Here is a 25,599-nt window from a genome sequence, read left to right on the forward strand (position 1 = left end):
CTGAGAAAGCCTAGGATCAACCCTGCAGACTGATTCACTGATTAGAACATCCCCGTTATGGGAAGATGGAGGATTACAGTCAAGAAGGTCCCTTCTTACCCACTTCGCATGAACCTCTCTTTGGCTGACCTAACCTCTGTGTCTATCAGTTAAAACCTGGGCATGTTTTACCTTAGCAGACCACTCCCTGCCACAACTCAAACCAAAGAATAAGCATCACAAGGTAACATCTGAACCGCCCTACCTGGCTCACAAGCTCCAGACCAACCTTGTTAGATAGAGCCATCAGATCCTCACGACCGTTCCACCATGCAGGCCATGAATGCCCCCTTCACCTCTGTCTTTGCCCTTCTCAGTACAATCCAAGCCTCTGAACCCAGGTCCATCGGCAAAACCTTCATAAGGGGCTCCCGGTTACACACCACTAAAGCGATGGAGACAGAGCTCTGTGGTCACCATGACAGTGACTGACAGATACGAAAACGAGCGCTAGGACTCTAGCTGCTGCCTTAATTAGCTTACTCTTTTATTGCCTAAAACATCTCATTTTCTCACTGAATATCTCACATGCACTAGGCTTTGTCACAGCAAGAGTCTTGCCTCAGGGGATCTGAGCCCTTCCTCGCCCCACCTCTGGGGCCTGCACTCAACTGACACGTGTTCCTGGGATTTGGATTCGCCCACTTGCTTCTCCTGGAGACAGGAGCTCCCCCCTCCCCCAGATTGCAACCGGCCTTCCAAGGAGTTGTCCCAGAGCAGAAAGTTCCCTAGCAGTGATTAGATTCCAGGAGGAAGCCCTAAAGTAGAGAGAGGCAACCTTCATTTGAAAAGATGGAGAGTGCGGTATCAGAAAACACTTCAAAGCCTTAGCTATTGAATGCATACCCACTGGAGGCAAGGCTGGCAGACCCTGAGCCAATCCACCATGAGACGGGGGCAGCCTGGAAGAGGAGTGGGCGTATGCACACATCTGAAACGACAATCAGTAGGCAGAAACAGTTTGCTTATGGAGAAAACCAAATCCGTGTGTTTCAAACTTTCAAGGAAACAGTAAAAAGATGTGTTTCCTTTATGGTGTTTCCAGCTCCATCTGCAAAACCATTTAAAATTCACTTACTTCTTTCCCAGTGGACTGTGAGCACTGCAGCAAACATGCGCTTGTTGATTGGTGGGTGTTCCTAACATCAAGTTACAGAGTAACTTTGTCTGGATAGTTTTTCTTCTTTTTGTCTCCACAGAAGCTATTTCTTTTCAGGAAATGCTCTTAGCATATTTCAGAGATGCAGGCCCTGGTGCATGCCTTCCAGAAGGCACAGGCTGTGGCAGAGAACAGAGAGCCACCCTGGCCGCCTGCACCTAATTTCTAAAGAGGAGCTTGTGAGCCTGGAGAGCCGGAGCAAATGTGTGCACAAATGTTGTGACAAGCTAGCAGTTAGTGAAGGCGTGGTGAGTGACAAGCTAAACAATGAAGGGCAAATCCTGGGGTGGCTCCCAGATTATTTCAGAAGAGAGAGAAAGCCTGTTCAGAAAGCATGGACTCTGCAAAGCCCCCAGAGGACTGCCCTGGAGAAGCGCGTCTGGAATGCGAGATTTGAAAATAACTTCACGTGAGTGTTGCCCACCAGTTATGATTTTTACAAGCCACAAAGGATTAAATTTGAGTTGCAACTGCTTAGAACCTAAACTCTTCTGATGTCTAAAATCCAGCATAATTCCATGGGAGAAAAAGAAAACATTTCATCAACTTGAGCCTATTTCTGGGGGAGAAGAATCTTTTAACTTTCTGTGGTCATCTTTTGTTTTATGGTTTTGCTTGGCTTTGCTAGAGAATTGAGGATCAATGAGCACACGAGTCTCAGCCCGTAGATTGGAAACATAAAGGTTTCATGGATTAGGACTGTCGAGTCAGATGAGAGGAAAGACACATGCTCCAAAGGCAAGTTTGGTCTGTTGGTGAGGTCTGTCAGTTTGCACCAGTGTGACTAGGCTTCCTGAATGACCTGTCTATTCAGAGGTCAACTCAAGAGGAAGCTTTTTGAGGAAAGAAATGAGAATTCTACAAGACAGACTGAAACAGTCCTTCTCAATCGCAAAGATCAATCGCAAAGGCAGTAGTCCTCCAAGGCGGAGCAGCCAGTTTGTGGGCAGACATCTGCTCAGGGCGTCGGCAAGGCTCTGCGTGTGACTGTGTGGTGTGGTGGTTAGCTGCCAGTCACCCGAGAGAGCCCTTCTCTCAGAGCGTGCAGCTCTGTTTGTTTTCTGTGCGATCGACACAAGTGATCCATCTTGATGATGACAACTTCCAAGTATTTTTTAAAAACAAGGGTTGACGTAAGGGGCGGGAGTTGTGGGGTGGGGCGGGGCTATCTGTGGGACACCTTTCCCCGTCTCTGAGTCACGCTTTCAGCACCTCTCCTGTTGAGTACACGTGTACATTTCCAATGTCGGCTTTTGTGCCTCACATTTAAAACTCCAATGCATTTAAAAATTTTTTTAACCTGGATGAAAAACATGTGGACACATGAGGAAAACAGGATGTAAGGAAGTCTTATTTATCTAAATGATCAGGCATTTGTCCCAATAAATGGGACTGAAGTGGTAAGAGCGAATTCTGCCAAATATGAGCGTGGGGCTCCAAGGTTCTGCCCTGCCCCAGTGACTTGCTTATTTTCCTCTTGCCAAAAATATACAGTTTAAATTAGTCTGTTGCTATGTTTACTAACAAGAAAAATCCCCAAATTGAACATTATCTTTTAAAATTATACATCCCAGTTTTGTAAGGAGGCCGCTTGTTCATTTCCCAGCCGTCCAGACTCCCAAAATAACCACATAGAAACTGTATTAATTAAATCACTGCTTGGCCAGTTACTTAGGCGTATTGCTAGCTAGCTCTTACATCTAGAATTAACCCATCTCCATTATTTTATATTTTACCATGAGGCTCGTGGCCTACCAGCAAGATTTCAGCATGTCTATCTCTGGTGGCGGCTCCATGGCTTCTCTCTGACTCTGCCTTCTTTCTCCCAGCATTCAGCCTATCTTCCCCCCCACCTAACTAAGTTCTACCTTGCTATAGGCCAAGCCAGTTTCTTTATTCATTAGCCAATAAAAGCAACACATAGACAGGACCTCCCACACCATCCTAGTAGGTGTATTAGTCCAGATAGAACACATAACAATTTTATAATAGTTAATACTTATTTTAGCTGTATTTTAATTAAATTTCATAACAATATTAGCATTATAAGTTCAAAAACAAAATTCCAGTGATTTTTATTTATTAAAATATACTGCATTATATAACATTTTATATCTATAGCTTAAATTTATTTAACTGTAACTGAATATCTAAGAATTAATGTAAGTCTACTACAGAAATGAACATTGTCTTCACTCGTTCAAAAACTGTCTTGCAATAATGTCAATTACTTCACAGTGACTGCACATTCTCCCTAGGAGGATTGCTAATTTTTATTATTGAAAATATGTAGACATGCAGTAGACATGGGCACACCGCAGAAGGGCGTTAGTGGCGAAGCATACTGATTATTTTGCCTCCTACAGCTTAAAAACAAAGATGAATCCCGTGTCTCTGACTATTTGAAAATTTGTGGCATCTGTTGGGCCTTGACCATAACGGATCTAACAGAGAGCTTCACTGCATGAACAGAGAAGAAATACTGATATTCATCAAGTTGTATTATATATATTTCCCCAGCGGGAGTGCTGGGGAAAAGCATTAGCACTGGACATGACCCACATCTTCTGCACACTCTCAGTCTGCCCAGACTCTTACTGTGTGTGGGTCATAGCATTAATGTCACTGATGTAAGTAAAGTTGTGGCATATGTTCAAAGTCCACAGAAAGGAGACCATTATTTTGCTGGAGGCATTTGGGGAGAAAGTGATACCATATTCTCATTTTCCTTTAGGACTCTGTGGACCCCGATTCCTCAGGACTCCTGGACTCCGTGGATCCCTGATGATTCCTCGGGACTCCTGGACTCCGTGGATCCCCGATCCCTCGGGACTCCTGGACACCTGCACTCACACTCACACACATAATTAAAAATAAACCTTTAAAAAATGTGTGCAAGACCTCAGTCCTGCACAGAGGACTGCAGACAACTAAGGAATACTGAGAGCAGAAGAAACAGTCTTCCCCAGGGAAGGGCAACAGCCATTGGTTAACCAGATACCAAATGGTCAGCCCTGCAAACATACATACAAGGAACACTATACAGACTGAGCAGGTAGTACTTAGATATTTAGGAGCACATATGCATATACAAATACGTATATAACAACAATTAGTTAGAAAGGAAAGAATGAATTTAAAAGTGAGCAAGGAGGAGTATGTGGGAGATTCTAGAGGGAGGAAAGGGAGAGGGGAAATGTGAAGAGTGTCTGAACACCTTCTCCATTGCCACTGCACAAAACTCACACACAAGCAGCGTAAGAGAGAACGTGCTTTTGTCAGCTCCAAGTCCCGAGAAATCTGTTGTGGTGGGGAAGTCACGGACACAGGAACTTGAAAAGACATCCGATCCACAGCCAAGACACAGAAAACTAGAAATGAACGCATGCCAGCGCTAAGCTTGCTCTCCCTTCCTAAAGAAGCCATGATCCCCTGCCCAGGGAATGGCCACTCTCCCTAGGTAGCTCTTCACAGTCATTAAGACACGCCCATGGTCCCACCTAGATCTAGACAGTTCCTCCACGAAATGTTCTTCCTTGGTGACTCTAGACTGCCTCGAGTTGCCAGTTAAAGCTCGCCATAGCTGTGCGTGTGAGCTTGGCGCTGAAGAGGGCAAACCCGGAGAGGCATATCATCTTCATGTTTCAGGAAAAGCAACGTGCACTCCACGTTTTTAGGATTCGTGGGCTCAACCGAATCCTAAGTAACACTCTAGCATGGCGATTGTTTTGGAAACTGACAAGCTGCTTCTAAAATGTTCTGCACGGAACTGCAGAAACGCCAGCCTGATAAAGAGAACCTTAGGCGATGAAAACAAAATCGGAAAGCTTCGATCTCTCGCATCCTTAGCCTCCTAGCGTCAGCTTTACCTTGTTGGTGGCATGTGTGGCTTTGTGCACCACGGGGTCACACCTCTTAAAACCCCACTTGATACAGTGATGCTTACTTAAATTCTCCTTGAATTTTCCTCTCGTCTTTCCTCTTCCTTCTTCCATTTCTCTTCTTGCTGGAACAGTACGAAAATTTTATATCCTCTGTCCTTTTGAAGTTAGTGACTTGGGTTTTGAGTCTAGAAATGATTGTAGTGATTGTAATGATTGTATTTTACTTGATTAATAATTAGCTTATGTATGGTTATGAATACTGCATGCAGTACCTGTTGAGACCAGAAGAGGGCAGAAGATCCTCTGTGGTGGGTGCTGGGAATGGAACTCCAGTTCTCTGCAAGACCACGGTGTGCTCTTAACCCCTGACCTTCAGTCATTATATTGATATTTTGTTAGGAGCTTGTCTTGTCAAGGTTGTTGGCTTCTTTTGGTATCATCAATGGCCCTTCTCACCCAGCCTTGACAAACACCTGCACATGTACCCACTGATTTGACCCAATCCCGTCTCTCTCTGCTCATGCCTCCATGTTTCTGGTTCACATGGCATCTCATACATTCTATCTTAAGTTTACTGGGTCTTAATCACAGGGCTGAGGATCGGTAATTTTTGTAAGTTACATATCTTTTTGAGAATAAATCAATTTTTTGTGTTTTGTGAGCATATGCATCTGTGGTTTGTGTACAGATGTGGGCGTGGGTGCAAAACGGTGCTCAGAGAGGCCACTGGTGATTTTCTCCATCACTCCATGCCTTATTCTGTACCAACCAACTCCCAAATCACGACACTGAGACTTGTGCGTTTGAAATGCTCGGCCTTAGCTTAGGTCTTTTCCAGCTAGCTACTTTAACTTAATTAACCCGTTTCTCTATACCTACCTCTTGCCTTGGGGCTCATTACCTCTCGTACCTCTGTGTGTCTCACTTTTACCACTCCACTGTATCTATCTGGCTGGCATCCTTGCTTCTTGCCCTAGGTCCCTCATCTTTGACTTCTCTAACGCCTATATTTATTTCGCCTCCTAATCATTCTCTCTGCCTGGGAGCCCTGCCTACCCTTTCTCCTGCCGAACTACTGGCTGTTCAGCTCTTGATTAGATCAGACCAGTCAGGTGCCTTAGGTAGGCAAGGTGAAACAGATACAACACATCTTTACACAATTAAACACACATCCTTACACGTTCAGCGAAAGCAAACGTAACACACCTTTACAGGGTTGAAGTCATATTCTGCAGCATAAACAAATGCAACACATCTTAAAATCATATTCCGCAACATCATTCCCTTAAGACAAAGTCTCTCGCCGAAGCTATAAATAGGTTGGCGGCCACTGCTGTCTCTGTTCCCATAGTGCTGGGATCACAAACATGCGTAGCCATAGCTGGCTTTTAACGAGGGTGCTGGGGATTTGAACTCTGGTTCTCATGCTTGCTCAGGAAGTTAATTTCCCCTAGCCCAATCCTTTGCATTTCAACACTCTTCTGCCCACTAGAGTGCAACAGCTCTCGATTTATGTCGGTGCCATTCAGAGCCCACCTCTATGCCACTCATGCCAGTGTTTTAAATGTAAAAACCCTGAGTATTTACTACACTTGGACAAAGTGGGTGATGACCAGTTTGGCCACTTCTGTGGGTTGAAGGTTAATTAACGTAATGGAGCAAACGTGTAACGACCAAGCAAATAGTAAACTAAGTGAAATAGAAAGTGATATGGAATAAAACCTTTTGGACTAAAACCATATATATGTTGAATCGAAAAAATGAGAGTCATGACCTTTCTCAGCCGGGAAATGACAGAGGACAGAGCTCCCGGCTTTTGTAATCACAGGGAAGGGCTCACCCGTACTGGAATGAGAGTGGGTGGCAGCTGCCGGTCCGCAGAAACAGCACAGTGCTGATATTATAGAGGGATGGCACCCCTTCCATTGGTGAAATGAATCAATGTGAAGGTGTTGAAAACGGGAAGACATGACATAGTCACCCAGGCAAAGGAATTCTTTGGAGTCCCTCTTAAAAAGTGGTGCTGTCAATAGCAAGTCAATTCAAACTCTAGCATGGACTGGAGAGAGGATCCTAAGGCCCCATCACTGGCTGCGGAACCGTCAGCAGTTGAGAGCTCCAGAAGTGATGGCTCTTTGGGGCTATGGCCCCTGCTAGGCTGCCCAGGACCCAAGGATGACCTCACATCCATTCACACGCAGGCAGCACCAATTCAACTCGGTGGGTTTAAAACTAATTAAAGAGACCATGAAGTTGGGAGGGGAAACTTAAGAGGACTTGGGGAACATTCTATTGGGGAACAAAAGGTGGACATTAACAAAATAAATTGTACATATGTAAGGAATTTTCCAAGAACAAATGAAAATATTTTTTAAGTATTGCTATGCTAGGGATTGATTCCAGCAATTTCCAAACAGCATGAAACCACTACCTTTTCATGATTCCATTTGGCCAAAAAAAGAAATACACACACAGGCATCTGCACCTGCTGTAAAGCAATTGTCATTTTGATTTATCGTGGCAGCCACAAGAAGCTGCCACAAATTTAGTAATTTGAAATCTTGTGACTTTGACAGGTCTGGAGGACAGAAGTTCAAAATCGGTTTCATTGGCTCATGTCTGTGGGGGCTCTGGAGAGAAACACATTCCTTGTTCCTCAGCGTCTAGTGGGAGACCATCCCAAGCAAGTATCCTTGGCTTGCACTTGCTCCTCTTCTTTCCAAGGGCATCCCTCCATCATCTGCTGCTTCATGCCAGCGTCTCAGGTGCTGGCCCCACTGCCTCTGCTTTGAAAGGTTCTCTGCAATGTCATTGAGTCACCTGAATGCATCAGAATAATGGGCCTTGCTATCATCCTTGCTCATGTGTGCTGAGTCCCTATTGCCATGTAAGGAACTCGTATGGTTTCCAGGTTTTAGGACAAGGACATTATTCACTTGACCACAGTTGGGAAAACATGGTGCTGTGGCTGCAGGCTCAAAGCTGTCCCCTGGGCTCTCCCAGCATCAATGCAGACAGTTCTCATTGGCTTCTCAAAAGCAGGAGAATGAAGAAGAGGAGCTGAATTCACTGAGTCTGCGATGTATATGAATGAATACATGTGCAGCTGTGTGTGTGTGTGTGTGTGTGTGTGTGTGTGAACCTGTGGGAAGCAGTGTGCAGACGTGGGGAATGCTTAAATATGAATATATGACTGTGGGAGCACAAGTGTGTGTGTGTGTGTGTGTGCATGCGCGCATGCGTGCGCATGCGCGTGGGCATGTGTATGTGTGTGTGTTGGCCATTGGAGTTGCATATGCAGAGAAGCAAATAACTTTAAGAAACAGTTGAAGGCTGGAGAGATGGCTCAGAGGTTAAGAGCACTGCCTGCTCTTCCAGCGGTCCTGAGTTCAATTCCCAGCAACCACATGGTGGCTCACAGCCATCTGTAATGAGGTCTGGGGCCCTCTTCTGATCTGGTGGCATACATGCAGATAGAACACTGTATACATAATAAATAAATAAATCTTTTAAAAAAAAGAAACAGCTGAGTCTTTGAAAATCTAAACAGAAAGTGATGATGGAAACATTCTTGGACAGGTGGTCTTAACAGTCAGCAGTGTTCTGCTGAGACCCCCCCTTCCAGTTCACGTCCTTATCCTTCACAGCTCTGGACAGAAGTATCCCCATTCACAGGTACCCAGAGTGAGGACCAGAGCTTAAGGACGCTTCCCATGATGTCAGTTTTGGACAGTCTGCAAAGCCAGTCTCTTGCCCCTTTGCTGCCCTGGCTCTATGCTGGTTGTCTGCTGTTTCTCAGCACTGGGTCCAGTCTTGCCCCGTTACAAAAGCCATCCCCAGGGTTGGCTACACAGCTGGACAGTGTTTAGGTGCATTTTCCTCTGAGATGATGGACAGAAACGTGCTTAGCCCATCTCTGATTTCAGGCTTTAGGTTTTACAGTCTACTTTAACACAGTAACAATTCTCTTGAACTTGCATTCTGAACAGGCTTGCTAATGTTCTTGGTAGAAACAGGAGCGCTGTTGTATTTGTTCTTTTAAACTTTTTATTGTTGAAGTTACAATATAGTTACAACATTTCTCCCTTCCCTCTCCTCACTCCGAACTGTCCCATAGATCCCTCCTGCTCTCCTTCAAATCCATGGCCTCTTTTATCCACTAATTGTTATTGCATGCATATTTGTATACACACACACACACACATTCCTAAATATAGCCTTTTCAGTTCTTATACTATCACTTGTATGTATGTTTCCAGGGCCACTTTGCTCAGTTGCCTACAGCTCTCTGCATTTGTCCTTTGACCCAGCTCTGGCAAAGGCCTGGTGCTGTCCAAGGTGTTGAAACTCTGCTCACAGACTGGAGAAAGCCCTGCTTTTCTGAATGACTCTGGGCAACCAACTGCATGGGGCGATTTATAGATTTTAATTTGGATTCTTAAAAAGGAGTAGGTGGGGGAGGATGAGGAGGAGGGAGAGGAGGAGAGGGAGGATGAGTAGAAGGGAGAGGAGGAGGAAGGAGAAGAGAAAAGGGAGGAGGGAGAAGAGGGAAAGGAGGAGGAGGGGGAGAGGGTCGGCAGCTACTGTTTTAGAAGGAATATGAATCTCTGCTGGCACAAGGATTTTGGCTGATCTTAACTCATCATCTTGGGTGCCCAAGAGCCTGACCAAGGCTATCGGGACCCGGACATCCTGGGAAGGTTTGGGTATTCCTGACTCTATACAGAAATATTTTACTGTCTACACAGGGTGGTTTGGCTGCTTTTTTTTTTCTTCCAAGTTGTCATAACTATCTTCTTGCACATTCAAATTGAGGCTGCCCTGTTGCTTTGCATACTAAAATGTAAAACACAGTGTCTGCTCTATGCTCTATGGTATGCAAGCAGGTAGCTAGGCTGGAGACTTAAAAACATACATACACACGGAGACAGAGACGAGAGAGACATGGGGACACGGGTCATCCTTGATACAAGAATGCCCACTTTATTGTGCCCAGGGGTAGCTTATATAGGGCTCTGGCCACCTCCCAGCTCTTGGGATTTTTCAGCTGCAGACCCACCTGAACCCACTCCCTTGCCATCAGGGTCTCGTGCTCAGAGCATCTGCGAGGCACAGGAAAACAAGTTGTTTTGCTCAGAGCAGTTGCAAGCATAACAAGTCATTTACAAGAAATTCAGGGTCTGAGTGTCCATAGTCCCCAACACTAAAACACTTAACTGTCTTTAAAATAACCCTTAATTGCAATCCCAGGAAAGGGAAGAAGGGTGGACAACTGGGTTTGCAGCTTGGTGATCTTCCTGGGTTCTCCCTGCTTGATCTTATTGCAGCAGCCTGTCGAGCAGGCTCCCCTGTGTCAGGAGCCATCTACAGAGCAGACATGGGGGCAGCTCTTCCCTGGGGGCTAGGAAGACAAATCCTCACAGAGAAAAACAGACCCACGCGGTAGTGGTCATGTACTTCTGCGGCTCACTTGTGTTCCAGAAGCCAGCTAAACTATTGCAGCACCCTCCTGATAATTAAATGCTCATGCTATGGAGTGGGCAACACCAGGTCCACCAACAGAAGTTTGGGGGTGCACAGGACCCTAAATAGCACACTCAGATGTGAAGTGTTGCCTCTAAGTCCTGGGTACCCCTGATGGAGAGCATCATCCCAGTTGCAAAGGTAATGACACTCAGTAGCTTTTCTGTTCCCAGGAAACATCACATCCCAGTGTATTTCAGACTGCTTGGTGCCCAAGACGTTATTTAGAGGGTGAGCCTGTTAGAGTTCCTGGCATGCCTATACCCTGTATCTGTCATGAACTCAAGACACCTGTCGTGGAAATCGTGGTTCCCCTCCAGTGCACAAGTGAAAGCCTTAATGCTCAATGGGTCCATTGAGTAGTTAGGTTAAGTGAGGGCATGGTGTTGGGTTTGCCTTGTAATGAGAGGAACCCCAGAGGTCCGTCTGTGGGCACAGAGAGGCTGTGCAAATGCACAGTGAGAAGAAACCTTTTCCTAAGTCAGACAGAGCAGCCTGAGCTGTTCTCCCAAAATCCAGCCCTTCTGGTGCCTAAGTAGAAGCTTCTAGAACTGTGAGCAAATAAGCCGCCATTGTTTAAGCCACCTGGGGGGTGGTACTTCATGACAGCAACTGAGCAACCCGGCACCAAGGATTCAGATTACTTGCTGACCACCAAATCCAACCTGCATGGTTCGGGCAATGAGAGAGATCAGTGTGGTGTTTCACAAGATATCAAAATAGCCAAGTTCTCATAGTTCTCACAGACAGATTAGGGCAGAGAAAGGAAAAGTGAGCATAACTCTGTGGCAAGACAGCACAGGGGCACTGTTGGGCCTGAGCGGTAAGACGAAACCTCTGGTGTTCGCAAATCAGAAGAGAAAATTGATGCACTTGTCGGAGAGTTTGCTGCACAGCAACTACCAGGAGCTTGGCTGATGCCGCCTGGGCAGGATGACAAGTGAGGGTGAATGGCTGCTACAGATGCACAATCTGAGTGAGTTTATGAAAATTCATAAATACCCAGATAACGTCTGAGAAGACCTCCAAGTAGTTCAGCGTGAATGTCTCATTCAGATTACAGAAAGAGAACGAGCCAGTTAAAGTTATTAGAAATGCCACCAACACCACCACTCCTTCGTCATTTGAGTTTCTGAAGACCTCATGAGTCACCGCAGACCACCCGGCACTGCATTCCCGGTTTTGTTTTCTTAATTTAGATGGAAATAAACATTCAAAGACACCCACTCATCCCGTTCTGTTGTACCAGCACAGGCACCAGCACCATGAGCCATACGCTCTGTCTTCCAGTTGCTGGCTGTGTACATTCCAATTACTGTTGTGAGGCATTGGGCAGGAACACCAACCAGAGTGGTATGGCCAATGGGATCCATTGTGGGATTTAGGCCAATCCCCATTTTCCATTTCCACAACACAAGCCTCTCTCTGACCAGTCAGACAGTAGCAGTATTATTTCCAGAGATTCGCATCACTTCAAAGCCATTGTCTGGTTCTTAGAAGCCTGAACATTGTCCCTGCTTCCTGCACATCTGTCCTGCTAACCACACGCTGGCCCTGCGGGAGAAAGCCTCGTGAGCTGTATGGATGCCCACTTCGCGGGATCCTTATCTGTATAAACTATTCAAAGGCAACGTCCTGCTTTGGACTCTGCACAGGGCCTGCCTGACCTGCTCGTTCTCACACTTTCAGATTCTAGCCAGATTCCTGGCACAGAGGGCACACGAGCCCTTTCTGAATGAGCAAACTAGGGTAGGCGGAAGGAAAGAAATCCATTCAGCATGAAGCCTATTTCTATTTGGCTGAAAACAGTGTCGAGTGCCCAAGTTTTGCTTCCTTTCTTGGGCTCCCCAGGGACTGACATTGTGTGACACTGTGTTAGGACCAACTGCCAGGTCTTCAGAGTTGTGTCCTGGCCATCTCACAGTCTTTATCACCAACTTTATCTTTCTTCCTTTCCTTGCTGATCCCTGCTTTTAAGCTAAACTGTACCTCAGCTCCAATGATGAGCTGGGTCCAACAGTCCTAGGCTTTCAAAGCATCAGTGTGATACCGAGGGCCAAAGCACTTGACACGCCCTGAGGGCAAAGCGGCAAGTGGATCTCTGTGAGTTCGAGGCCAGTATTGTCTACCTAGAGAGTTCCAGTCTCGTCGAGAGCTATACAGTGAGACACTGCCTCGAAATAAAATTTAAATTTAAAAAGCGTTTTTCTGGGCTCAGAGGGTAAAGCATGTGCCATGCACATCTGATAATGTGAGGGGAACCCTCAGGTCCACGATGGAAGGAGAGAAAGTACTCCAGAAGTTGGCATCTGACTTTGACACGGATGTTCTTTGTCCACGCACACACACATGTATATAATCCATTTAAAGTGCTTTCCCTAGCTGAGCATCATGGCATGTGCTTGTTACCCTCACTGCTTTGGGGACTGAAGTAGAAAATTGTACATTCCAGATCTGTCTGAACTACACAGCAAGACCCAAGACCCAGGCTTGAAAGACACACAAAAGCAAAGCTTTTTGTTATTCTCCTGTATTTTTACCTCTCTCTCTCTTTCTCTCTCTAATTTTTACTACATTCACTTGTTTGTTGTGTTTGGGTGAGGGTAAGGGTATGAACTCACTTGTCACTCATACACGGGGAAGTCAGAGGAAAACTTGTAGGAATTGGCTCTCTCCTTCTGTCAAGAGAGTCCCGGGGCTGGAAATCAGGTTGTCGGGCTTGATGGCACACACCGTCACCTGCTGAGCCATCTCACTGGTCCTGTGACTGATTCTGAGTAAAGTTACCATAGAGTCTAGATATTTATGTACTGGTTTACCTGTGCATATGAGTTCAGAAGTCCTGTGGGTAAATAGAAGCTTGTCTGAATTAAGTTTATGTTTTTAAATATTTTTTTTGTGTGCATGTGGTGTTTACCTTGCATGTGTCTCTGTACCATATGCATGCAGTGCCTGAGGAGGTCAGAAGAGGGCATCAGACTCCCAGGACCTGGTTTTATGGATGGTTGTGAGCCAGCTTGAGGATGCTGGGAGTTGACCCTCTGGGGCCTCTGCTAGAGCAGCAGGTGTTCTTAACCATTTCTCCAGCTCCTTGGTGAAGTTTTAATCTATGTTTAGTTTCTTTAGAAATTGCCAGATTGCCTTTCAAAGCCTTCATACCTTTTGATATCCTAGAACATTCTTTCAGGCCTGTATGCTAACAGTGTTTGGTTTGTTAGTGTCATGGGCCATTCAAACAGATGTGTCATGCTATCCTATTGTTCTGGTTTACAGTTCCCTGATGGTGTAGTGTGTAGAGATTTTCATATGCGTGATCCTCAATTTTGTTTATTTCTCCCATGGGCCTTTTGGAGATATTTCTGATTCAAAACAGAAAAACCTCACTTACAGGAGAAATATGTTTCTGGACCGTTTGGGCCAGACATTCCTCTAACTCATCTTTCCAAGCTGATAGGGAGAGAAACTCATGCCAACTATTTTATTTTTAGATGCTTTCAAATCCGGCAGTAGAGTTGGTGCTAAGAATGATAAGGAGTAATTATGCGCTTCCAGAGTAGTGAGTGGGGAAACATCATCCCAGTCATGTGGAGCCATTGAGAACAGAGTGTGGTTTTGCAGAGGAGGAACAACCAGCCACGCTTTGCACTAAGAGAGACATTAATTAATTTGGGATTTTTTTTCAGTTCTTTCTCCCATGTGTATATTTTAGCCTGGATTGCCTAGATTTTAAGAAAAGAAATAAAGCATTATCTCACTGATATAACCAGCTGGTTTTTCATTCTATCAGCCTTTAGTATAGAAACACTGTATTTACTAAGATGGAAGGATTCACGTACATTTTAAGGTCCACACCTTCTGTAAGAGTTGAAAAGAGCAAGGCTCAGAACCGACCTCTGGGAAGGCAAGTCTCCATGGCAAGGCAAGATTGAAACAAGCACTGCAGTAGGGATGGCTACAGATAAACAGCATGCAGTAGCCAAGAGCTGCAGCACCCAGATCGGCCATGGTGTGAGCTGTCCCAGCCCCTAGATGGACACGGGTGACTGACATTGTCCGCTTGAAGGAGAAGGAAGCAATCCTAGAACGCTGTGTGAGTACAGTGTCTGGTGGGTGGGGGCCAGTGCATGATCCTGACAAGGAACCTGCAATTGTTTACCCCATCTACGGGCTCGGCTTCTCTTTGTGATCATTCTGGCCAAGCTATAAGAAATGACATGGAAAGCCAGGCAGTAGTGGCTCATGCCTTTAATCCCAGCACTGGGGAGGCAGAAGCAGGTCAATCTTTGAGTTCAAGGCCAGCCTGGTCTACAGAGTGAGTTTCAGGGTTTCAGGACAGCAAGGGTTATATGGAGAAACCCTGCTTAGGAGAGAGAGGGAGAGAGAGAGAGAGAGAGAGAGAGAGAGAGAGAGAGAGAGAGAGAGGTGTAATGCAATGCTTGTTCTACATGTTAAACGCGACAGTTTTGTTCATGAGTTGGACATTCATGGTTCATTCTTCAAGAATGAACACTTGGTTTGTTCTTGAAACAAGAATGCCAAGAATGCCCTAAGAATGCCCACTTTATTGTGTTCGTGTTCCAGGGCAGCTTATATAGGGTCTCTTTGACTAATGGCCATACCCTAACTCTCAGCTGCAAGTCCACCAGAAACCACTCCCCTGCCATCAGGAACTCCTGAGGGTCTCATGCTCAGAGCAACTCCAGGCACAGAAAACAAGTTGTTTGCTCAGAGCCGCTGCAGGAAAACAAGTTGTTTAAGGAAATTCAGGCTCTGGGAGTCCACAGCCCCCAACATCTCCCTCTTTTCTATATAATTAGCACTAACATTCTTAACTGGCCTGGGCATGGCACAAAAATGGTAGCAATAAGTTGGAAAATGCCCTAGCAAACATGCTCATTCTACGTTTCACATGAATGATATTAAATGCAGGTACTGGCTACAAGATAGTCACAGCAGCTGTCTGGCTGATGGCAATTCTTGCTGCCATGGAGGAGGCCGCAGTGGTGATCCCAAAGTCTCTCTCAGCCAGGGCAGCTCCACCAGGCTAGGCACTGACTGGACAGGGGTGATGCACCTCCTATCGCCCCCTGGGAGGCGTACTTGGGGACCTTCTGTGACTGCTGCGAGGGTCCCTTGGGTCCTGCAGGAAAGCCTGCCACTTGCTCTGCAAACTCTTAGGTGTGCAGAGCCAGGGACCACTGCTGCCACTCACAGGGACTCTGGGAAGCAGATTCACACTCGTAAATGGCAGAAGAGGCTCAAGCTTGCCACTCGTCCCTCCTCATCAGGCCCACAATGGCAGACAGACTCCCGAGCCTCACTTCCTCCAGTAAAAAATCATTTAGGGAATTTGAGCATCATTCTCTCAACTACTTCCTGTGAAGTAATTTTGGGGGGTGTTCATGGCAACCTTTCAGTGGGTGTTGTTCCATCAATCTAGAAGAAATCCACAGGTTCTCATCCACTGTGGAAACAAAAGCAGAACCTCTTTTCCAAAGCAAAAAATCCTTAGACTCATATTTTAAAGTCAAGATACCTTTCTTAGAAGTCCCCAGGATCAAATGTCTCTCTCTCGTCAAAAAAAAAAAAACAAAAAAAAAAACCCACAATAATAAACATAATCCATAATCTAGATTCTCTGTGCACATTCCATCTTTTTGAGGCTTTTTTAAAAACTCCTTTTAATCTATCTATACTTTGTCTCTTTAAAGACTTACTCTTTTTCTTTCATCCTTTTCGAGGCCTTCAATTCACCCTCCCATCTCCCACCTCCCCTCTATTTCTTTCCTACTGGCCAGTCTTCTGGAGGGCATCCCTCAGAGAATCTCTAGTTCCCCATCTCAGTGGTGCCTAACCACTATTGGGCAAGAGTCTGGGGATGAAAAAATATGCACACATACCCATCTTCAATCCACCCTCACCATTCCTGAGGGCGATCTCTCAGCATGTCCCTAGTTCCTGATCTCACTGGGGCCGCCACTTGTAATGCAACACCTGCTCTACATGCTACATACTATGGTATGGCTCGTGAGTGGCTGGACATTGAAACACACACAGACACACAGACAGAGACACGGGTCACTCTTGAAACAAGAATGCCAAGAAGGCACACTTTAGTATGTTCCAAGGCAGCTTATATAGGGTCTCCTTGACCAATGGCCACACCCTAACTCTCATCTGCAAGCCCACCAGAAACCACTCCCCTGCCATCAGGAACTCCTGAGGGTCTTGTACTCAGGGCAGCTGCAAGCACAGAAAACAAGTTGTTTGCTCAGAGCAGCTGCAGGAAAACAAGTTGTTACAGGAAATTCAGGGTCTGGAGGTCCACAGCCCTCACAAGAAAGAAAGAAAGATAAGAAAGAAAGGAGGAAGGAAAGAAGGAAGGGAGGGTGATGGAGGGAGGGAGGAAGGAAAGAAGGAAGGAAGGAAGGAAGGAAAGAAGGAAGGAAGGGTGGTGGAGGGAGGGAGGAAGGAAGGAAGGAAAGAAGGAAGGAAGGGTGATGGAGGGAGGGAGGAAGGAAGGAAGGAAGGAAGGAAAGGAAGGAAGGGTGATGGAGGGAGGGAGGAAGGAAGGAAGGAAAGAAGGAAGGAAGGGTGATGGAGGGAGGGAGGAAGGAAGGAAGGAAGGGTGATGGAGGGAGGGAGGGAGGAAGGAAGGAAGGAAGGAAGGGTGATGGAGGGAGGGAGGAAGGAAGTGAGGGAGGGAGGGAGGGAGGAAGGAAGGGTGATGGAGGGAGGGAGGGAGGAAGGAAGGAAGGAAGGGTGATGGAGGGAGGGAGGGAGGGAGGAAGGAAGGAAGGGAGGGTGATGGGGGGAGGGAGGGAGGAAGGAAGGAAGGGAGGGAGGGAGGGAGGAAGGAAGGAAGGGAGGGAGGGAGGAAGAAAGGAAGGGTGATGGAGGGAGGGAGGAAGGAAGGACAAAGGGATGTGGAAGTGAGATGTCTTATCACTTCTGGACTTGTCTTGCCCAAAGACCTTTCACCTACCCTTGCGACTTTGCTTCATCCTGAGCATTACTGACCTCTTCCCTCCAAGTACAAGTGTAACATTCTCTATCACTCTTTCTCAAGCAGTTTATTTGTAGATACTGAAGAATCTATTTCTCCCCCCAAATCTATAAAGTAATATGATTTTCACCATCTATGGAGAAGGAACACAGAGGAGCATGCTGAGAAAGGGGCACCCACGGGCAGATTGCTTCTCTCATGTGAGCTGCATTGACCCAGCCTCCAAGTTCCTTGATCGCAGGTGTGAGGATCTCACTCCTTAGCTCCTCCCAGACTCTTCCCTAGGGAAACACAGACTATGACAACCATGTTACTAAGGGACCATCTCTTGGCAAGGTGGCAATGGCTGTGACTACCACAACCACATTCCTGTCTCCTACCATGAGAGCATCCTACAGACGATGATGCCAGGGTGTAGGATCTTCAGGGTCACTGTAGGATCAGTCAGCTCTGATCATACATCTTTCACATACATGCGGACGAATGTCACTCTCATTCCACAAGAAAAACAGCACTCAAGTCATGGAATAATGGGACAGAGGTGTCTGTGGGTTCAGAACAAGAAATCAGTGAGCCAGGACCACTGGGCAGCAGAGCGTATTTGGGGCAAGTGGGTCAGATCTGGGCACACAAAACGGAGAGTGTTGTTGTGATACATTCTATGAGAATCCAAACACCCCAACAAGGGTATGCATGCTGTTGTTGAACGTGTGAACACGTCTGCATCTAACGCTTCAAATTGCCACAAGTGTCCCCGCCTTCATTACCCGAGGGGATGATAAACATTGCACAGATGGGATTCTGCAGAGCTAGGTCTTGGGCCAGAGCTTGTAACACTCTGCATGTCCTTCTGGGGGACAATAGTTTTACCCTGTAAAGATTTATTTCTTGTACTTGTTTAATAAAAATGCTAATTGGCCAGTAGCCAGGCAGGAAGTATAGGTGGGACAACCAGGAGAACAGGAGAATTCTGGGAAGAGGAAAAGTCAGTCTGCAGTTATCACCCAGACACAGAGGAAGCCAGACACAGAGCAAGCAAGATGTGACTGCCTTGTCAAAAAAGTACCAAGCCACATGGCTAACATAGGCAAGAATAATGGGCTAAAATAAGTTATAAGAGTTAACAAGAAGCCTGAGCTAATAGGCCAATCAATTTCTAATTAATGTAGATCGTTGTGTATTTCTTTGGGACTAAACAGCTGTAGGTGGCGTGGCTAACACAGAGGGACTGGGTAGGACAAAAAACTCGGTCAACAATGTCCTGCTCCTCTGAGGAGACAGGTGGGCGGTAACTGAGAGGCAGCAGGGTGATTATGCCTGAGACAACCGAGGCCAGGGAGGAACAGTGTGAAACCACGTGGCGGATGCCTGAGCCTCGGATGAGCACATAGTGGATGCCTGGACGTGTGGCCTGTGTTCAAGCTGTGAATGAAAATTCCTGGAAAGGCGCCACGTCCGGAAACACTGATTACAGCCACAGAGATGTGGAGAGGGCGGGATGTTGCAGGTGCAGAGGTTAATTACCTTATGTCGGGCTAGCTCTAACCCCCAGAATAGTCACTCTTTGGCCACCTCTGTGTCAGAACTAATATCCTGTGACCAATGGATAAAACCCTTTCGAAATCTATTAACTTAGCAAAGCACTACCTTCCACCAACTCAAAAAGTAAGACTATCCTCAGATAGCATCTTGGGCCTACAACAAAGCTTCCCCCATCTTGCTGGAACCAACTCTTTGAAGTGTTTTAACTTTTAAACCAACTTAAAACCAATATGTTTTAAATTTGTCTTGATTTATGATGTTCTTTGTTCTGCAAAGCTATAAACCTTCACGAAACTCTTTCTACATTAAAGCATGGAATTCGGGGTAATTTGATAGATACCTTTGGGGTCTGCTTCCAAAGTATTTGGTGTAAAGTATCTAGTCTGTTTGGAAAGCGTTTCTGTCTAGACGTTTTGTTTTGCTTGCTTGCCTGTTTTGAGAGCTTTAAAGGCTTTGGATTCTGCCTGCTTTCAGAACTCTGAAAGCACGTTGGTTTCTGTCTTGTTTGTCTTTGAAATGCTTTGATTTGCTATCATGTGACCTTTGTCTCCTGGCAACTCCTCCTCGAATTCATAACCCTGCATTTCTCCACTGCTTCTCCTGTGACCCTGCTGAACTCAGTTCTACCAACACCTGGTGATAAAGGTTGAAGATAAGATGCACCTGTTTCCACCCGCCCAAAGGTGGAATACCCAATATAAATATATATTTATTGGAAACCCAATAAATATATCCTATTCCTAGGTCAGAAGGAACTACACTGGCTCACCTGGGAAGACACATATGAGGGCTTGGTCACCCAGTCTCATGAGTCCCCTCATGTTTGCATAAACGTGCAGAATAACCCAGGGGAGAAAGATGGTCTTAGGGTAAAAGCTGAGAAAATCGAACTAAAGCGAGAGGTCATGCAAGAGTTACAAATTGCCTTTATTATGGGGATGCAAAAGAAAATGGGGTTCAGAAGGAAACACAGACACGCAGAATACCAAACAAGGTGGAAGTCACCGAGTCCCGCTGCTCTGGGGGGATGTTGAACAGCTGCACAAGCTTGCTTCTGCTCCTACCCCCCAAGAGAGCGAGCAAGATCCTTCCTCTCCCTTATAAGAGATCACACCTGCACACAGGAGCCACTCCCTAAGGCTGGTACCCAAAAAAGCTATGGCAGAAAGGAGTTCCCACAACGTCGATCCCAAAGACAGCCCAGAAAACTGACCCGACACACATTCCCTAGCTAGACGGGCAAGTATTCAGAAAGAGAAAGCAGGGTAGGTGTGGGCGGCAAGCTTTCCAAAAAGGAGAAAGTGTTTGGAGATAAACGGCCATTTGGTACACCAGCCGGCTTTACATGTTGAAAAGGACTTTTAAGTATGGTAATTAAAATTCTAAATTAGTTACAGAGCCTTCACAACGGATAAAGAAAACCAAATGATTTCTTCAACTAAAAGAAAAGAAAGACATCATATCAAAAACTCCATTCTGATGAAAAGATTAGGTGTGTATCGAGGTACTTGTAACTCAGCTCAGACGAGGAAGCTCAAGTGGGTGAACTTTCTCACATTATCTAAGAGTCTGTTCATGGGGACTTCAAAATGCTGGGTGATACCTCCAGATATCATCAGATGATGCCACTGATGGTAGAGAACACTGACTAGTTAAGAATTTCTCTCACTTTTTTACTCTTTTTGTTCGCTTGTTTCTGTTTGAGACAGGGTTTCTCTATGTTGCCCTGGCTGTCCTGAAACTAGCTCTGTAGGCTGGGTGGTGTCAGATTCAGAGATCTGCCTACTTCTGCATCCTAACTGCTGGGATTAAGGGCATGTGCCACAACATCAGATACTTTTATGCTTCTTCAATACTTTTATGATTAGATTTATCAAAATTGTTTATGATATTTAATATTCTACCCAGTATATTTCTAAGTGATGAAATAGTATTAATCTGTCTTAATGAACTTATAATTAAAAATGTTGTCCTTTCTTTTTATTCTTATTTTTTATAACCATTTGCTTACCCCAACCTCCACACTATTTAAAACTAGTTTTCTTTTTTAAAAAAATATTTATTTATTTATTATGTATACAATATTCTGTCTGTGTGTATGCTGCAGGCCAGAAGAGGGCACCAGACTTCATTACAGATGGTTGTGAGCCATCATGTGGTTGTTGGGAATTGAACTCAAGACCTTTGGAAGAACAGGCAATGCTCTTAACCTCTGAGCCATCTCTCCAGCCCCTAAAACTAGTTTTCATGTTAAAGGATTCAAGTGTTTTTCCTGTCTCTCTCTATGTACAGACTATATATATATATAACAATATATTATACAATTTCTCATTACTCAGCATGATTTGGATAAAACAAAAATGTCTTTAAATTACAATTAAACTTCATTTACTCTAGTTAGTGTTACTCAAATATTAGAGTTAAGTCATATCCAAATTGTACAAAAACTTTAACCTCTAATAACATTTATATTTTATATTTTAAATACTAATATTTCTTGATTAAATTAGTGTCTATGATGTTCTATAATGCTTTCAGATAGGATTAAAACAATTAAAATAAGATAGGGTTTAAACAATATTCATGTTTTGCTAATAAAGAAGAAGACAACCACGGTTCCAGAGTTCCATATTTAACACTTAGATATCATGGAGTGCACGCTATGGAGGGTATAGAGATAGCTCATGAAGTACATGCTTCCCCAGACGAGGTACCTATTCCAAGTGCAGTCCCTGTGCAGCTCTCTGTCCTGCCCCGTCAGGCCAAGAGGGTCCCCTGAGGAAGGGTGTAAGGATGGAACCAGAGGGACAGAGTGACCTACTGGATGTGAAACGTCTCTAGAAGCTCCTGGGTTAAAAGTACCGAGACTGGAGCTTTGTCAACATTATTTTAGTTTTTCTGCCTCTTGCTTGTCATCTCACCTGATCAGGGTCTGTCTGTGACCCACAGGCGCTTGGTGACACAGTAACTGTGCTGGAAAAGCAGACACACGCGGGTCGAGTGCTCACTCACTGTGGGGAGTGCTCACTCACTGTGGGGTGAGCACACACATGCACCACTAGCCGTGGAGAGCCTTCCTTTAAGGAGGAGGAGATGTAGGTTGTACGTTCTTTGTCTTGTGTTTGAATACGGTCAGGATCCCTGATACCTATGCTCTTTCCACAGAGGGCGGCAGACGCAGGTCCCCATGGCCATGTGGGATGGGCAGTTCCTTGTCAATTTTTCAAGAAATGCAGCTGAGGTCTGTACTGAGGTTCTCTGAGGTCTGACCTGGATAGGTTAGTGAGCTGTAGGAAGTTAGCATCTGAAGACTCTGTCAGGAAGCTGATGGAGTCTCCATCACCACCAGCCATGACCAGGTCAAGCTATAGAAGCTTAGCACCAGTTCCTGGTGTAACAGGCATGGCAAACAAACAAACAAAGATATTCTACAGAGATATTCTGAGTCTCTCAATGTGACCGTCCAACTAGAAAGAGGAACACTGGAGCAGGAGTAACGGCTCGGGGGTTGAGAGCACTGGCTGCTCTTTCAGCATTTGAGTCGCAGCCTCTAAGGTGGCTGACATCTCTAACTCCAGCCCCAGGGGATCTGACGCCCTCTACTCTCTATGGCCAATGCACATACATGTATAAATATCTATACACATGCAGACAAAACACAATACACAGTTTTAAACAAGATAATTTAGAGTGTCAATGTGGTGTATTCTAACCACCCATATTCTCTATAGCTACTGTAAAAATCTCTCTCATTTCTCGCCTGTACGAAGGACATCTGAAAAATCTCAAAAGAAGCCAACTGTTTTTTAAAATATTTATTTATTTATTTATTATGTACACAGTATTCTGTGTGTATGCCTGCATGTCAGAAGAGGAGATCCCATGACAGATGGTTGTGAGCCACCATGTGGTTGCTGGGAATTGAACTCAGGACCTTTGAAAGAGCAGGCAATGTTCTTTATCTCTGAGCCATCTCTCCATCCCCCAACTGTTTTTGATTTATTAATTACTGTGGGGTGGCGTGCAATGGCACGGTGTGTGGCAAGGTATGCTAGGGGACAAGGCTGGCGTGGACTCTTCTCTTCGTCTCTACATGGTATTGAGCTCAGGTGGCCAGGTCTGTGCAGCAAATGCTTCTGCTCATTGAGGAAACGATGTTTAACATGGGAAAGAAAATACCCATGGGCTAAGGCAGGAGAGACCAAAAGGAAACAAGAATACAGAGGGAAACAAAAATATTCAAAAGCCATTTGTGCCCAAATACCACAGGAATTCAGAGAATCTGTAACATTATCCCCCAGGTTCGTGCTGACATAAGCAGTAAATGACCACAAATTAAGGGCATCAAATGCTGCCAACTGGAAATCATGAGGAGGGCAACAGGAGAAGCTGGACTTCATGAAATGATTTAGCAGCATAGCTTAACATGGTGAAGCCACGAACATCCATAGCTTCATTTCATTCCAGTTCAAAACCAACTGGGGCCAGGCAGTGGTGGTGCATGCCTTTAACCGCAGCACTCGGGAGGCAGAGGCAGGCATATTTCTGTGAGTTCTAGGCCAGCCTGGTCTACAAGAGCTAGTTCCAGGACACGCTCTAAAGCTACAGAGACACCTTGTCTCAAAAGCAACAAACACACAAAACAAAACCCTAATCGGGCAGATCTTCATTTGAATATCTAAAATAATCTTAATTAAAACTATAAGAGGGTCCTATGACTTATGCAACTTCACCGAGGGTATTAAAGGGCCACCCAACATTGGGAAAGAGGCGAGCTTCCAGGGCTGAACGCTAAACAGGTGATGGTCTTAACCAACCACCAAGACAAACAATACAGCTGGTTAGAACTGTAGGTTTATTAATTTCCTTAATAATCACAGTTCATACAAGGAAGTTAGAATGTTAAGAAATGAAGTAGGGTGTAATGTTCGGACAGGATTCCTTCTAAATTAATCTCTCACTCAGCATGGGGGTGGAACAAGTGCCAAGCCTGTGGGTAACTTGGTCCTTCATAAACAAAGATGCATTGTCGGGCTAATGTGTGGCTCAGTGACAGGGCATCTAGTCTGGCACCATGCCTTCCAATGGAGGTCAAGCTCACAGCAAACATCCCAGGATCTCAGCAGAGTACCTCCATCCATGGGAACCTTCCAGAACGCTCCAGGCAGTCCCTACGTCTGAGGCTTTGAGAGAAGAGCTACAATAGTTTGTGCTTTAGGTTTCTGAGTAGTTATTTGGTCAGATAAAGGGAGGGTGAAAGGATTTATGTTAAGTTCCCTTTAGACATCGTCTTTTGTTGAAATGAAACAGCCGTGCCCTGACGTTTTCTGTCTCAACTCCAGACATTCTGCACACCAAACCCACAGGGAATGGTTTGTGTGTAAGAGGAAGCCCTGCCGGGAAGGCCACGGGGCAGGTGGGTGGTGGGCACCCGGAGGTGGACCCGAGGAAGGCGGGTGGTGGGGGCAGGGAAAGTAGGTGGTGCACACGGGAAAGGCGGGTGGGGGCTCTGTGCTCACCATCAGGTTGCTGGGAGGTCCTAACGCAGCATGTTCTGTGGATCAGAGGACACACTGTCCCATCGCTTCCCCGACGATGACAGACAGCAGGGAGTGTACTGCCGCAGGGGGATGATCTGTTCAGTGGGGATGGCTCCTCACGAGTGGCTCAGGCTGCAAAGAGCCACTGTGGGGTCAGGGTCCCGGCTGGGGACCTCTCTCCCAAGCTGGTGCTCGGGTGGGCGGTGTCCTATACTACCTGCAGCTACTTCCTTGTGGGGGTAGGGCCGAAATTGGTATGGGTATTGGCAATTATTTATTCATGTTTCAAGCAGGATCTCCCTGCATAGCCCAGGCTAGCCCTGAGCTTTCCATTCCTTCACTTCAGCCTCCTGAGTGCTGGAGTCTCAGTCATGGGCCATGATTGGTCTTTGGGTGCATTCAAAATAAGGAATTCTATTTTGAGGTTTTGTTTTATAATAACCAAGATATTTTTTAAAAAGTACCTTAAAGACCTCTAGTTCCGCCTGGACCAAAGGAAGAGCCAAGCAGGGCCAGCGAGTGAGTGTGGCACCGGGAGAGCCGAGTCAAAGAGGCCTTTCCCCAGTCTCGGGGTCCAGGGAAGGACAGCGGACTGAGATCTCTCCCTGGCCGTGACTACTTCCGCAGCCCCAGGCCCCTCTGGCCCGGGCTGAGCAGGCAGAACACACATCCACGGAGGAGGCAGGAGACTTCTGTTGACCTGTGTGCCTTCCTTGCAGGGTTGGTTGGTTGTAAGGTGGTGGAATCAGTGGTTTCTTCTTCCACTTTTGCCGCACAGAACCCAGAGGCACTGCCAGGCTTGGTGGCAATGGGGTGGCGGAGGCGAGAGGCCTCGCATCGCTGTGAGTGTAGAGCCAGCCTGGTCTACACAGTGAGACTTGGCCTCAAAAATACACAAACAATGGG

General features: G+C 45.9%; 1 long non-coding RNA gene across 1 annotated transcript; it reads left to right on the forward strand.

Annotated features, from left to right (window-relative positions):
- Positions 1-1,551: 1,551 nt before the first annotated feature.
- LOC146891528 (uncharacterized) lies at positions 1,552-5,739 on the forward strand. The gene is made up of 2 exons (XR_014996981.2): positions 1,552-1,607; positions 3,933-5,739. It is a non-coding gene; the product is annotated as an uncharacterized LOC146891528 (long non-coding RNA).
- The last annotated feature ends 19,860 nt before the right edge of the window (positions 5,740-25,599 follow it).

Source organism: Myodes glareolus, chromosome 15 (assembly GCF_982192425.1).
Source record: "Myodes glareolus chromosome 15, mMyoGla1.1, whole genome shotgun sequence".
NCBI classification, from domain to species: domain Eukaryota; kingdom Metazoa; phylum Chordata; class Mammalia; order Rodentia; family Cricetidae; genus Myodes; species Myodes glareolus.